At 49.0% G+C, this 15,986-nt stretch overlaps 3 non-coding genes across 3 annotated transcripts; 2 read left to right on the plus strand and 1 right to left on the minus strand.

The window, feature by feature from the left end:
* The first annotated feature begins 9,924 nt into the window (after positions 1-9,924).
* Positions 9,925-10,007, plus strand: trnal-cag (transfer RNA leucine (anticodon CAG)). The gene has a single exon. It is a non-coding gene; the product is annotated as a tRNA-Leu (tRNA).
* Positions 10,008-14,416: 4,409 nt separating this feature from the next.
* On the plus strand, positions 14,417-14,499 carry trnal-cag (transfer RNA leucine (anticodon CAG)). The gene has a single exon. It is a non-coding gene; the product is annotated as a tRNA-Leu (tRNA).
* Positions 14,500-15,331: 832 nt separating this feature from the next.
* trnas-gga (transfer RNA serine (anticodon GGA)) lies at positions 15,332-15,413 on the minus strand. Its single transcript has one exon. It is a non-coding gene; the product is annotated as a tRNA-Ser (tRNA).
* Between the last annotated feature and the right edge of the window lie 573 nt (positions 15,414-15,986).

Raw genomic sequence — 15,986 nt, forward strand, 5'->3', positions numbered from 1 at the left:
TTTTCGCCCTTTCTTTCCCACATTTTTCCAGTGCGGTTATTGATCGCGTTCAAAATGTTTTCCCAACGTACGTGTTACCTGCAAAATCACAGTGAAACTGTTATGGCGAAAAGATTCCTAATAGTTATTGTATTAGAATAGCTCTCCAATTTCTTAGCCTTCGTACACGCAATGTTTAAGGAAACGCTAGAGTAAATGAAACTGTAAATAGACAGGAGCTCTTCTTAGTTTTCATACAAGTTATGATGGCTGCAGCTCCTATCTGCGTCCGGGTGACCGGAGCCAAGGGATTATCTGCGGAACCTTTGATTTATCTCTCGGGCAAGGAGCTAGATACGCCCTTTTCATCTCAGTTTGATCACACCTGTGCATTAAAACGCAGTGCTCGGTACCATCGAGGTGTAAGAGGTTCAAGGATGAGCGGGAAACTTTGTTAATAAGGAGACGGGCACCGCCCAACGTGGGGCTCGAACCCACGACCCTGAGATTAAGAGTCTCATGCTCTACCGACTGAGCTAGCCGGGCGCCGGTGGCGCAGGTGGTTAACTTGTCCCTGTTGACGGCAATTTGACAAGGTATACTTCCTGGCTTTTCATCATGTGCTGACCGGATTCGAGAGTAGCACACCCTGTTCTTTGTTGATTACTGTACCTCCAGCAGCGCAAATGTCAGTAATCATTGAAATGTACGACCTACAATCTCCTCAGCATTGTGGACTTCTCAGTGATCATCCTTCTACGTTCTGCTGTAGTTTTCATGCAAGTGAAAACCGTGCTCCAAATAACAGCGGCACAGTTGTATCCTGCGGTAAGCATTCTTCTAATTCCATCGTTTTGCTCCAGGTAAAAGGTAGCGCATCATAGTGTTGATATTCCAAGGTTTCAGAGTCCGTATTGGATGGCTTGGATGCAGACATCGCTCAGAGCTCCCAGTATGATTTTCCCGAGTTCAGTTTTGCAGTGTTTTAGTGCTTTACTACTTCCAGTGGGCCTTTGAATGCTCTGCTAAGTAGAGACGTGACATAATTACTAATGCGACCGAGTGTGCTGGCTGTTCCTGGTTCGTAATGATTAACGCGAGAAATCAATATAAACATAACTGCTTCGATTTCGAGGTTCAGTTGAAGCTTTCAAAGAAACTATCAAAGACCTCAGAACAACCGAAGACACATTTGGTCATCTCCGTATTGGTGAAGATTAAAGAGTCCCGCAAGTGTCAAGCTTGCACAAACACACACGAGAGAGAAACTCAGGACAGAATTTAAAGAAAGGGAGATGCAGACTATTTGAAGGCACTTTGCTAACCCAATGGCACGCTTAGGAATCGTGCATAGGACACACGTAGCAGAGGATGGTTTCGATCCATCGACCTCTGGGTTATGGGCCCAGCACGCTTCCGCTGCGCCACTCTGCTGACGGCCTCTCTGCGTGTGGCGCACAACTGCTCTTTTTATTTCCTACATAAGTGATGAAAGAGTTGAAAGTTTCAACGACAAACGCAGACGTCACTTTGAGCGCTTGGTGTTGTAGCACAAATCATCACATGCTGCTCTACACTGGATTATAAAAGCCGACACATTTTCCAAACATTTTAATGCTGGAGTCACAATGTAGTATTAATAACAGTGCGATACTCGAGGAGCGTAGTGGGATCGCGGTGGCTCATCAGACCGCCCCGGGATTAGGGGCCAGCGTCAGGATGGCCGAGCGGTCTAAGGCGCTGCGTTCAGGTCGCAGTCTCCCCTGGAGGCGTTGGTTCGAATCTCACTCCTGACAAAAAGCTTGCTCAGTGCCGTCTCCAGTCGGGTGCAAATGGGTGAAGCAGCCTGACGCAGGGAACGTGCGCCGATAGGCGTAGGTGTATCCCCTGCCTCTTCCGATTTAGCTCGTGCTCCATAGGATGGAAGCGGATGCTCTGGCTTTTTGACTCGAATATAACCTGATCACAACAGAAGGCCGTGCAGCCCAGTGCTGGTTTAAGAATGCCTCGTGTCTTCAGGCCCCTATTCCTTCAGGTTACCCCTTTGGAATAGTCGTCCGAAAAAGACGGGAAAGGAAAAGCATGTAAGCTCCCACACACTGCGTTAGCATTAGCGGTTGGAATCTGATGGGAGAAAAGCAACCTGGCTCGCCGTCAAGCAATCCATCCCTGGTCTCCCACGTGACAGGCGGGGATACGCACCACTATACTAACGAGGAGCGCTTGCTTGGCGCTTGAAGACACTTCCTCTTGCGGCTACTACTGTTTCCGGTTTCGTCTTTTCTTTTCATTCCTCCCAGAGGAGCGCATGAAAACGTTTCCATCTGCGCCATCCTCACCCCTCCAATGCTATGGTCCCTGCTCCTCCTGGTGCACTGCAAACACTCATTCAGCCGGTTCTTTCAGTTTGAATACTTAGGTCTTCAAAGGCTGGAAGTAGGGCGCAAGACATGCCAATGCCAAAAGCGTGGCAGTGTGCTTCCAGCTGTGAAATGTCACTGGTGGATGTTGAAGACATTACTTCCAAGGCAGCAGGTCCAAGCGATTTAGCGTTTGTACAAGAAGCAGGAAGAGAGAAACGGCACTCCGCCTTTTTCTGGGCAGGCCGAAGCGACAGGAGAAGGGCGCCGTAGTCGGCAGGATTCGAGCCGACGCGGGGAGACCCCAATGGCTTTCTAGCCCAGCGCCTTAACCGCTCGGCCACGACTATAGGGAGCGCCGCCGCCGCCGGCTTGCGATCATTTAACACGGAGGGCGAGGCGGCGGCGGTAACCTTTTTCAATGTCGCTCTCCGTTTCCCCCCCAAAAAAGCCAAATGACATGCTAGCACTCGGACACCCTTCACAAGACTGAAGGGTGGCTTAAAGCTGGAATGATTAGGTCTCCTCCTTCCGACGCGACAATCGAACTTCCTTAGGCAGAGAGAAAGCAACATCGAGGAGCGTCAACAAGACTTTAGAAGCTGCGACACACGCCACTTTCAGTCGCAGACACAGCAGTTTTAAAGGCAGGAATCGCCTTTGCGAACGCCATGAGAAACAGAACGCAAGCTGTCCTGTCCTGCGGTTTAACAAACAGCCACGGCTTTCATGCGACTGGACATTTCTTTTCTGGAGCGAATTCACTTTCAACTTCAAGAAATTCACACAACTTGCGAAATACGAAATACAAATCGGGCTCATCGCTGCACAAGAAATACCGCCGGCTGGCAAGAAAATGACAACGGTGTTTTTCCTTAACGAAAAACTTCCCATGGAGAAAAACAACGGCTGTGCGTCTCTGTCGGCTTGATTCAGTTTAATGCAAGTATTCATTCTCCTCCTGGAAAATACAGCTTGCGAAAGATGAAATACAATTCTTGGCTTTTCTGGGTGAGTGCAGAAGAAATCCTGCCGGCTGGCAGAAGAATTCCAGCCTTTTTTACTCTTTAACCACAAACTTGCGAATGATACAAAGCAAGCGGGGTGCGTTTCTGTGCAGCTGTTAACTGAACAGCTGCTGCTTCAAGCCCACCCAGGGCTCATTCCGATTTCAACATCATGCCCCCTGAAGGTAGACTGGATTTCTTTGCGAAGCATTCACCTTTTGGACGTTTCAGGAAAGGTGCGTGTCGATGCCAGACTTGAAAAGCTTTCCATACAAAGAAACAACATAGTGCTTTTGATTGATGGGAAACGGCAAGAGCGGTTTGAGCAGCTCCGGCCTCTCAACCGCTTTACAATGTGATCGGCACCTCGGTAGCCAGTTTAGAAGGCTGAAAAGGATGCTGGAAGCACAGCGACGTTCTAAAACCAGCGCTTGAAAAGCATCTGCATACATAAAATGTCCATTTCCCCAAAGCTGAATCTGCAGCTTCAGAAGATTGTCAGCTATACGTTTTCGTTCTTTGTTTCCTTTTTTACATGACAAGCTTTCGAGAAATGAACTGTCTATTGTGATGAAGGCTGCATTAGAAATTGTGCATCTAGCTTAGTTCAATGAAATCGGGAGGTGCGCCTGTCTCAAGCGGATGGCTCTTTGCAGGCACACTACGGAAACCTGCGGGCGCAAGTTGGGAGAAGTGACTCTTGCAGAGTGTTGAGCTTTGAGAAGAGGGCTCCGCTCAGGAAGATATTTCCACATGTTGAAGAGTCGCTTTTCGCCCTTTCTTTCCCACATTTTTCCAGTGCGGTTATTGATCGCGTTCAAAATGTTTTCCCAACGTACGTGTTACCTGCAAAATCACAGTGAAACTGTTATGGCGAAAAGATTCCTAATAGTTATTGTATTAGAATAGCTCTCCAATTTCTTAGCCTTCGTACACGCAATGTTTAAGGAAACGCTAGAGTAAATGAAACTGTAAATAGACAGGAGCTCTTCTTAGTTTTCATACAAGTTATGATGGCTGCAGCTCCTATCTGCGTCCGGGTGACCGGAGCCAAGGGATTATCTGCGGAACCTTTGATTTATCTCTCGGGCAAGGAGCTAGATACGCCCTTTTCATCTCAGTTTGATCACACCTGTGCATTAAAACGCAGTGCTCGGTACCATCGAGGTGTAAGAGGTTCAAGGATGAGCGGGAAACTTTGTTAATAAGGAGACGGGCACCGCCCAACGTGGGGCTCGAACCCACGACCCTGAGATTAAGAGTCTCATGCTCTACCGACTGAGCTAGCCGGGCGCCGGTGGCGCAGGTGGTTAACTTGTCCCTGTTGACGGCAATTTGACAAGGTATACTTCCTGGCTTTTCATCATGTGCTGACCGGATTCGAGAGTAGCACACCCTGTTCTTTGTTGATTACTGTACCTCCAGCAGCGCAAATGTCAGTAATCATTGAAATGTACGACCTACAATCTCCTCAGCATTGTGGACTTCTCAGTGATCATCCTTCTACGTTCTGCTGTAGTTTTCATGCAAGTGAAAACCGTGCTCCAAATAACAGCGGCACAGTTGTATCCTGCGGTAAGCATTCTTCTAATTCCATCGTTTTGCTCCAGGTAAAAGGTAGCGCATCATAGTGTTGATATTCCAAGGTTTCAGAGTCCGTATTGGATGGCTTGGATGCAGACATCGCTCAGAGCTCCCAGTATGATTTTCCCGAGTTCAGTTTTGCAGTGTTTTAGTGCTTTACTACTTCCAGTGGGCCTTTGAATGCTCTGCTAAGTAGAGACGTGACATAATTACTAATGCGACCGAGTGTGCTGGCTGTTCCTGGTTCGTAATGATTAACGCGAGAAATCAATATAAACATAACTGCTTCGATTTCGAGGTTCAGTTGAAGCTTTCAAAGAAACTATCAAAGACCTCAGAACAACCGAAGACACATTTGGTCATCTCCGTATTGGTGAAGATTAAAGAGTCCCGCAAGTGTCAAGCTTGCACAAACACACACGAGAGAGAAACTCAGGACAGAATTTAAAGAAAGGGAGATGCAGACTATTTGAAGGCACTTTGCTAACCCAATGGCACGCTTAGGAATCGTGCATAGGACACACGTAGCAGAGGATGGTTTCGATCCATCGACCTCTGGGTTATGGGCCCAGCACGCTTCCGCTGCGCCACTCTGCTGACGGCCTCTCTGCGTGTGGCGCACAACTGCTCTTTTTATTTCCTACATAAGTGATGAAAGAGTTGAAAGTTTCAACGACAAACGCAGACGTCACTTTGAGCGCTTGGTGTTGTAGCACAAATCATCACATGCTGCTCTACACTGGATTATAAAAGCCGACACATTTTCCAAACATTTTAATGCTGGAGTCACAATGTAGTATTAATAACAGTGCGATACTCGAGGAGCGTAGTGGGATCGCGGTGGCTCATCAGACCGCCCCGGGATTAGGGGCCAGCGTCAGGATGGCCGAGCGGTCTAAGGCGCTGCGTTCAGGTCGCAGTCTCCCCTGGAGGCGTTGGTTCGAATCTCACTCCTGACAAAAAGCTTGCTCAGTGCCGTCTCCAGTCGGGTGCAAATGGGTGAAGCAGCCTGACGCAGGGAACGTGCGCCGATAGGCGTAGGTGTATCCCCTGCCTCTTCCGATTTAGCTCGTGCTCCATAGGATGGAAGCGGATGCTCTGGCTTTTTGACTCGAATATAACCTGATCACAACAGAAGGCCGTGCAGCCCAGTGCTGGTTTAAGAATGCCTCGTGTCTTCAGGCCCCTATTCCTTCAGGTTACCCCTTTGGAATAGTCGTCCGAAAAAGACGGGAAAGGAAAAGCATGTAAGCTCCCACACACTGCGTTAGCATTAGCGGTTGGAATCTGATGGGAGAAAAGCAACCTGGCTCGCCGTCAAGCAATCCATCCCTGGTCTCCCACGTGACAGGCGGGGATACGCACCACTATACTAACGAGGAGCGCTTGCTTGGCGCTTGAAGACACTTCCTCTTGCGGCTACTACTGTTTCCGGTTTCGTCTTTTCTTTTCATTCCTCCCAGAGGAGCGCATGAAAACGTTTCCATCTGCGCCATCCTCACCCCTCCAATGCTATGGTCCCTGCTCCTCCTGGTGCACTGCAAACACTCATTCAGCCGGTTCTTTCAGTTTGAATACTTAGGTCTTCAAAGGCTGGAAGTAGGGCGCAAGACATGCCAATGCCAAAAGCGTGGCAGTGTGCTTCCAGCTGTGAAATGTCACTGGTGGATGTTGAAGACATTACTTCCAAGGCAGCAGGTCCAAGCGATTTAGCGTTTGTACAAGAAGCAGGAAGAGAGAAACGGCACTCCGCCTTTTTCTGGGCAGGCCGAAGCGACAGGAGAAGGGCGCCGTAGTCGGCAGGATTCGAGCCGACGCGGGGAGACCCCAATGGCTTTCTAGCCCAGCGCCTTAACCGCTCGGCCACGACTATAGGGAGCGCCGCCGCCGCCGGCTTGCGATCATTTAACACGGAGGGCGAGGCGGCGGCGGTAACCTTTTTCAATGTCGCTCTCCGTTTCCCCCCCAAAAAAGCCAAATGACATGCTAGCACTCGGACACCCTTCACAAGACTGAAGGGTGGCTTAAAGCTGGAATGATTAGGTCTCCTCCTTCCGACGCGACAATCGAACTTCCTTAGGCAGAGAGAAAGCAACATCGAGGAGCGTCAACAAGACTTTAGAAGCTGCGACACACGCCACTTTCAGTCGCAGACACAGCAGTTTTAAAGGCAGGAATCGCCTTTGCGAACGCCATGAGAAACAGAACGCAAGCTGTCCTGTCCTGCGGTTTAACAAACAGCCACGGCTTTCATGCGACTGGACATTTCTTTTCTGGAGCGAATTCACTTTCAACTTCAAGAAATTCACACAACTTGCGAAATACGAAATACAAATCGGGCTCATCGCTGCACAAGAAATACCGCCGGCTGGCAAGAAAATGACAACGGTGTTTTTCCTTAACGAAAAACTTCCCATGGAGAAAAACAACGGCTGTGCGTCTCTGTCGGCTTGATTCAGTTTAATGCAAGTATTCATTCTCCTCCTGGAAAATACAGCTTGCGAAAGATGAAATACAATTCTTGGCTTTTCTGGGTGAGTGCAGAAGAAATCCTGCCGGCTGGCAGAAGAATTCCAGCCTTTTTTACTCTTTAACCACAAACTTGCGAATGATACAAAGCAAGCGGGGTGCGTTTCTGTGCAGCTGTTAACTGAACAGCTGCTGCTTCAAGCCCACCCAGGGCTCATTCCGATTTCAACATCATGCCCCCTGAAGGTAGACTGGATTTCTTTGCGAAGCATTCACCTTTTGGACGTTTCAGGAAAGGTGCGTGTCGATGCCAGACTTGAAAAGCTTTCCATACAAAGAAACAACATAGTGCTTTTGATTGATGGGAAACGGCAAGAGCGGTTTGAGCAGCTCCGGCCTCTCAACCGCTTTACAATGTGATCGGCACCTCGGTAGCCAGTTTAGAAGGCTGAAAAGGATGCTGGAAGCACAGCGACGTTCTAAAACCAGCGCTTGAAAAGCATCTGCATACATAAAATGTCCATTTCCCCAAAGCTGAATCTGCAGCTTCAGAAGATTGTCAGCTATACGTTTTCGTTCTTTGTTTCCTTTTTTTACGACAAGCTTTCGAGAAATGAACTGTCTATTGTGATGAAGGCTGCGTTAGAAATTGTGCATCTAGCTTAGTTCAATGAAATCGGGAGGTGCACCTGTCTCAAGCGGATGGCTCTTTGCAGGCACACTACGGAAACCTGCGGGCGCAAGTTGGGAGAAGTGACTCTTGCAGAGTGTTGAGCTTCGAGAAGAGGGCTCCGCTCAGGAAGATATTTCCACATGTTGAAGAGTCGCTTTTCGCCCTTTCTTTCCCACATTTTTCCAGTGCGGTTATTGATCGCGTTCAAAATGTTTTCCCAACGTACGTGTTACCTGCAAAATCACAGTGAAACTGTTATGCCGAAAAGATTCCTAATAGTTATTGTATTAGAATAGCTCTCCAATTTCTTAGCCTTCGTACACGCAATGTTTAAGGAAACGCTAGAGTAAATGAAACTGTAAATAGACAGGAGCTCTTCTTAGTTTTCATACAAGTTATGATGGCTGCAGCTCCTATCTGCGTCCGGGTGACCGGAGCCAAGGGATTATCTGCGGAACCTTTGATTTATCTCTCGGGCAAGGAGCTAGATACGCCCTTTTCATCTCGGTTTGATCACACCTGTGCATTAAAACGCAGTGCTCGGTACCATCGAGGTGTAAGAGGTTCAAGGATGAGCGGGAAACTTTGTTAATAAGGAGACGGGCACCGCCCAACGTGGGGCTCGAACCCACGACCCTGAGATTAAGAGTCTCATGCTCTACCGACTGAGCTAGCCGGGCGCCGGTGGAGCTGGTGGTTAACTTGTCCCTGTTGACGGCAATTTGACAAGGTATACTTCCTGGCTTTTCATCATGTGCTGACCGGATTCGAGAGTAGCACACCCTGTTCTTTGTTGATTACTGTACCTCCAGCAGCGCAAATGTCAGTAATCATTGAAATGTACGACCTACAATCTCCTCAGCATGCCCGCGTGGACTCCTCAGTGATCATCCTTCTACGTTCTGCTGTAGTTTTCATGCAAGTGAAAACCGTGCTCCAAATAACAGCGGCACAGTTGTATCCTGCGGTAAGCATTCTTCTAATTCCATCGTTTTGCTCCAGGTAAAAGGTAGCGCATCATAGTGTTGATATTCCAAGGTTTCAGAGTCCGTATTGGATGGCTTGGATGCAGACATCGCTCAGAGCTCCCAGTATGATTTTCCCGAGTTCAGTTTTGCAGTGTTTTAGTGCTTTACTACTTCCAGTGGGCCTTTGAATGCTCTGCTAAGTAGAGACGTGACATAATTACTAATGCGACCGAGTGTGCTGGCTGTTCCTGGTTCGTAATGATTAACGCGAGAAATCAATATAAACATAACTGCTTCGATTTCGAGGTTCAGTTGAAGCTTTCAAAGAAACTATCAAAGACCTCAGAACAACCGAAGACACATTTGGTCATCTCCGTATTGGTGAAGATTAAAGAGTCCCGCAAGTGTCAAGCTTGCACAAACACACACGAGAGAGAAACTCAGGACAGAATTTAAAGAAAGGGAGATGCAGACTATTTGAAGGCACTTTGCTAACCCAATGGCATGCTTATGAATCGTGCATAGGACACATGTAGCAGAGGATGGTTTCGATCCATCGACCTCTGGGTTATGGGCCCAGCACGCTTCCGCTGCGCCACTCTGCTGACGGCCTCTCTGCGTGTGGCGCACAACTGCTCTTTTTATTTCCTACATCAGTGATGAAAGAGTTGAAAGTTTCAACGACAAACGCAGACGTCACTTTGAGCGCTTGGTGTTGTAGCACAAATCATCACATGCTGCTCTACACTGGATTATAAAAGCCGACACATTTTCCAAACATTTTAATGCTGGAGTCACACTGTAGTATTAATAACAGTGCGATACTCGAGGAGCGTAGTGGGATCGCGGTGGCTCATCAGACCGCCCCGGGACAGGGGGCCCGCGTCAGGATGGCCGAGCGGTCTAAGGCGCTGCGTTCAGGTCGCAGTCTCCCCTGGAGGCGTGGGTTCGAATCCCACTCCTGACAAAAAGCTTGCTCAGTGCCGTCTCCAGTCGGGTGCAAATGGGTGAAGCAGCCTGCCGCAGGGAACGTGCGCCGATAGGCGTAGGTGTATCCCCTGCCTCTTCCGATTTAGCTCGTGCTCCATAGGATGGAAGCGGATGCTCTGGCTTTTTGACTCGAATATAACCTGATCACAACAGAAGGCCGTGCAGCCCAGTGCTGGTTTAAGAATGCCTCGTGTCTTCAGGCCCCTATTCCTTCAGGTTACCCCTTTGGAATAGTCGTCCGAAAAAGACGACAAGTTATGATGGCTGCAGCTCCTATCTGCGTCCGGGTGACCGGAGCCAAGGGATTATCTGCGGAACCTTTGATTTATCTCTCGGGCAAGGAGCTAGATACGCCCTTTTCATCTCGGTTTGATCACACCTGTGCATTAAAACGCAGTGCTCGGTACCATCGAGGTGTAAGAGGTTCAAGGATGAGCGGGAAACTTTGTTAATAAGGAGACGGGCACCGCCCAACGTGGGGCTCGAACCCACAACCCTGAGATTAAGAGTCTCATGCTCTACCGACTGAGCTAGCCGGGCGCCGGTGGAGCTGGTGGTTAACTTGTCCCTGTTGACGGCAATTTGACAAGGTATACTTCCTGGCTTTTCATCATGTGCTGAAAGGAAAAAAAAGGGAAAGGAAAAGCATGTAAGCTCCCACACACTGCGTTAGCATTAGCGGTTGAAATCTGATGGGAGAAAAGCAACCTGGCTCGCCGTCAAGCAATCCATCCCTGGTCTCCCACGTGACAGGCGGGGATACGCACCACTATACTAACGAGGAGCGCTTGCTTGGCGCTTGAAGACACTTCCTCTTGCGGCTACTACTGTTTCCGGTTTCGTCTTTTCTTTTCATTCCTCCCAGAGGAGCGCATGAAAACGTTTCCATCTGCGCCATCCTCACCCCTCCAATGCTATGGTCCCTGCTCCTCCTGGTGCACTGCAAACACTCATTCAGCCGGTTCTTTCAGTTTGAATACTTAGGTCTTCAAAGGCTGGAAGTAGGGCGCAAGACATGCCAATGCCAAAAGCGTGGCAGTGTGCTTCCAGCTGTGAAATGTCACTGGTGGATGTTGAAGACATTACTTCCAAGGCAGCAGGTCCAAGCGATTTAGCGTTTGTACAAGAAGCAGGAAGAGAGAAACGGCACTCCGCCTTTTTCTGGGCAGGCCGAAGCGACAGGAGAAGGGCGCCGTAGTGGGCAGGATTCGAGCCGCCGCGGGGAGACCCCAATGGCTTTCTAGCCCAGCGCCTTAACCGCTCGGCCACGACTATAGGGAGCGCCGCCGCCGCCGGCTTGCGATCATTTAACACGGAGGGCGAGGCGGCGGCGGTAACCTTTTTCAATGTCGCTCTCCGTTTCCCCCCCAAAAAAGCCAAATCACATGCTAGCACTCGGACACCCTTCAGAAGACTGAAGGGTGGCTTAAAGCTGGAAGGATTAGGTCTCCCCGTTCCGACGCGACAATCGAACTTCCTTAGGCTGAGAGAAAGCAACATCGAGGAGCGTCAACAAGACTTTAGAAGCTGCGACACACGCCACTTTCAGTCGCAGACACAGCAGTTTTAAAGGCAGGAATCGCCTTTGCGAACGCCATGAGAAACAGAACGCAAGCTCAGGTCCTGCGGTTTAACAAACAGCCACGGCTTTCAAGCGACATTTCTTTTCTGGAGCGAATTCACTTTCAACTTCAAGAAATTCACACAACTTGCGAAATACGAAATACAAATCGGGCTCATCGCTGCACAAGAAATACCGCCGGCTGGCAAGAAAATGACAACGGTGTTTTTCCTTAACGAAAAACTTCCCATGGAGAAAAACAACGGCTGTGCGTCTCTGTCGGCTTGATTCAGTTTAATGCAAGTATTCATTCTCCTCCTGGAAAATACAGCTTGCGAAAGATGAAATACAATTCTTGGCTTTTCTGGGTGAGTGCAGAAGAAATCCTGCCGGCTGGCAGAAGAATTCCAGCCTTTTTTACTCTTTAACCACAAACTTGCGAATGATACAAAGAGAGCGGGGTGCGTTTCTGTGCAGCTGTTAACTGAACAGCTGCTGCTTCAAGCCCACCCAGGGCTCATTCCGATTTCAACATCATGCCCCCTGAAGGTAGACTGGATTTCTTTGCGAAGCATTCACCTTTTGGACGTTTCAGGAAAGGTGCATGTCGATGCCAGACTTGAAAAGCTTTCCATACAAAGAAACAACATAGTGCTTTTGATTGATGGGAAACGGCAAGAGCGGTTTGAGCAGCTCCGGCCTCTCAACCGCTTTACAATGTGATCGGCACCTCGGTAGCCAGTTTAGAAGGCTGAAAAGGATGCTGGAAGCACAGCGACGTTCTAAAACCAGCGCTTGAAAAGCATCTGCATACATAAAATGTCCATTTCCCCAAAGCTGAATCTGCATCTTCAGAAGATTGTCAGCTATACGTTTTCGTTCTTTGTTTCCTTTTTTTACGACAAGCTTTCGAGAAATGAACTGTCTATTGTGATGAAGGCTGCGTTAGAAATTGTGCATCTAGCTTAGTTCAATGAAATCGGGAGGTGCACCTGTCTCAAGCGGGTGGCTCTTTGCAGGCACACTACGGAAACCTGCGGGCGCAAGTTGGGAGAAGTGACTCTTGCAGAGTGTTGAGCTTCGAGAAGAGGGCTCCGCTCAGGAAGATATTTCCACATGTTGAAGAGTCGCTTTTCGCCCTTTCTTTCCCACATTTTTCCAGTGCGGTTATTGATCGCGTTCAAAATGTTTTCCCAACGTACGTGTTACCTGCAAAATCACAGTGAAACTGTTATGCCGAAAAGATTCCTAATAGTTATTGTATTAGAATAGCTCTCCAATTTCTTAGCCTTCGTACACGCAATGTTTAAGGAAACGCTAGAGTAAATGAAACTGTAAATAGACAGGAGCTCTTCTTAGTTTTCATACAAGTTATGATGGCTGCAGCTCCTATCTGCGTCCGGGTGACCGGAGCCAAGGGATTATCTGTGGAACCTTTGATTTATCTCTCGGGCAAGGAGCTAGATACGCCCTTTTCATCTCGGTTTGATCACACCTGTGCATTAAAACGCAGTGCTCGGTACCATCGAGGTGTAAGAGGTTCAAGGATGAGCGGGAAACTTTGTTAATAAGGAGCGGGCACCGCCCAACGTGGGGCTCGAACCCACGACCCTGAGATTAAGAGTCTCATGCTCTACCGACTGAGCTAGCCGGGCGCCGGTGGAGCTGGTGGTTAACTTGTCCCTGTTGACGGCAATTTGACAAGGTATACTTCCTGGCTTTTCATCATGTGCTGACCGGATTCGAGAGTAGCACACCCTGTTCTTTGTTGATTACTGTACCTCCAGCAGCGCAAATGTCAGTAATCATTGAAATGTACGACCTACAATCTCCTCAGCATGCCCGCGAGGACTCCTCAGTGATCATCCTTCTACCTTCTGCTGTAGTTTTCATGCAAGTGAAAACCGTGCTCCAAATAACAGCGGCACAGTTGTATCCTGCGGTAAGCATTCTTCTAATTCCATCGTTTTGCTCCAGGTAAAAGGTAGCGCATCATAGTGTTGATATTCCAAGGTTTCAGAGTCCGTATTGGATGGCTTGGATGCAGACATCGCTCAGAGCTCCCAGTATGATTTTCCCGAGTTCAGTTTTGCAGTGTTTTAGTGCTTTACTACTTCCAGTGGGCCTTTGAATGCTCTGCTAAGTAGAGACGTGACATAATTACTAATGCGACCGAGTGTGCTGGCTGTTCCTGGTTCGTAATGATTAACGCGAGAAATCAATATAAACATAACTGCTTCGATTTCGAGGTTCAGTTGAAGCTTTCAAAGAAACTATCAAAGACCTCAGAACAACCGAAGACACATTTGGTCATCTCCGTATTGGTGAAGATTAAAGAGTCCCGCAAGTGTCAAGCTTGCACAAACACACACGAGAGAGAAACTCAGGACAGAATTTAAAGAAAGGGAGATGCAGACTATTTGAAGGCACTTTGCTAACCTAATGGCACGCTTATGAATCGTGCATAGGACACATGTAGCAGAGGATGGTTTCGATCCATCGACCTCTGGGTTATGGGCCCAGCACGCTTCCGCTGCGCCACTCTGCTGACGGCCTCTCTGCGTGTGGCGCACAACTGCTCTTTTTATTTCCTACATAAGTGATGAAAGTTGAAAGTTTCAACGACAAACGCAGACGTCACTTTGAGCGCTTGGTGTTGTAGCACAAATCATCACATGCTGCTCTACACTGGATTATAAAAGCCGACACATTTTCCAAACATTTTAATGCTGGAGTCACACTGTAGTATTAATAACAGTGCGATACTCGAGGAGCGTAGTGGGATCGCGGTGGCTCATCAGACCGCCCCGGGACAGGGGGCCCGCGTCAGGATGGCCGAGCGGTCTAAGGCGCTGCGTTCAGGTCGCAGTCTCCCCTGGAGGCGTGGGTTCGAATCCCACTCCTGACAAAAAGCTTGCTCAGTGCCGTCTCCAGTCGGGTGCAAATGGGTGAAGCAGCCTGCCGCGGGGAACGTGCGCCGATAGGCGTAGGTGTATCCCCTGCCTCTTCCGATTTAGCTCGTGCTCCATAGGATGGAAGCGGATGCTCTGGCTTTTTGACTCGAATATAACCTGATCACAACAGAAGGCCGTGCAGCCCAGTGCTGGTTTAAGAATGCCTCGTGTCTTCAGGCCCCTATTCCTTCAGGTTACCCCTTTGGAATAGTCGTCCGAAAAAGACGGGAAAGTTAAAGCATGTAAGCTCCCACACACTGCGTTAGCATTAGCGGTTGGAATCTGATGGGAGAAAAGCAACCTGGCTCGCCGTCAAGCAATCCATCCCTGGTCTCCCACGTGACAGGCGGGGATACGCACCACTATACTAACGAGGAGCGCTTGCTTGGCGCTTGAAGACACTTCCTCTTGCGGCTACTACTGTTTCCGGTTTCGTCTTTTCTTTTCATTCCTCCCAGAGGAGCGCATGAAAACGTTTCCATCTGCGCCATCCTCACCCCTCCAATGCTATGGTCCCTGCTCCTCCTGGTGCACTGCAAACACTCATTCAGCCGGTTCTTTCAGTTTGAATACTTAGGTCTTCAAAGGCTGGAAGTAGGGCGCAAGACATGCCAATGCCAAAAGCGTGGCAGTGTGCTTCCAGCTGTGAAATGTCACTGGTGGATGTTGAAGACATTACTTCCAAGGCAGCAGGTCCAAGCGATTTAGCGTTTGTACAAGAAGCAGGAAGAGAGAAACGGCACTCCGCCTTTTTCTGGGCAGGCCGAAGCGACAGGAGAAGGGCGCCGTAGTCGGCAGGATTCGAGCCGACGCGGGGAGACCCCAATGGCTTTCCAGCCCATCGCCTTAACCGCTCGGCCACGACTACAGGGAGCGCCGCCGCCGCCGGCTTGCAATCATTTAACACGGAGGGCGAGGCGGCGGCGGTAACCTTTTTCAATGTCGCTCTCCGCTTCCCCCCAAAAACAGCCAAATGACATGCTAGCACTCGGACACCCTTCAGAAGACTGAAGGGTGGCTTAAAGCTGGAAGGATTAGGTCTCCCCGTTCCGACGCGACAATCGAACTTCCTTAGGCAGAGAGAAAGCAACATCGAGGAGCGTCAACAAGACTTTAGAAGCTGCGACACACGCCACTTTCAGTCGCAGACACAGCAGTTTTAAAGGCAGGAATCGCCTTTGCGAACGCCATGAGAAACAGAACGCAAGCTCAGGTCCTGCGGTTTAACAAACAGCCTCGGCTTTCAAGCGACATTTCTTTTCTGGAGCGAATTCACTTTCAACTTCAAGAAATTCACACAACTTGCGAAATACGAAATACAAATCTGGCTCATCGCTGCACAAGAAATACCGCCGGCTGGCAAGAAAATGACAACGGTGTTTTTCCTTAACGAAAAACTTCCCATGGAGAAAAACAACGGCTGTGCGTCTCTGTCGGCTTG

This window comes from Lepisosteus oculatus, unplaced genomic scaffold, assembly GCF_040954835.1.
Source record: "Lepisosteus oculatus isolate fLepOcu1 unplaced genomic scaffold, fLepOcu1.hap2 HAP2_SCAFFOLD_39, whole genome shotgun sequence".
Classification (NCBI taxonomy): domain Eukaryota; kingdom Metazoa; phylum Chordata; class Actinopteri; order Semionotiformes; family Lepisosteidae; genus Lepisosteus; species Lepisosteus oculatus.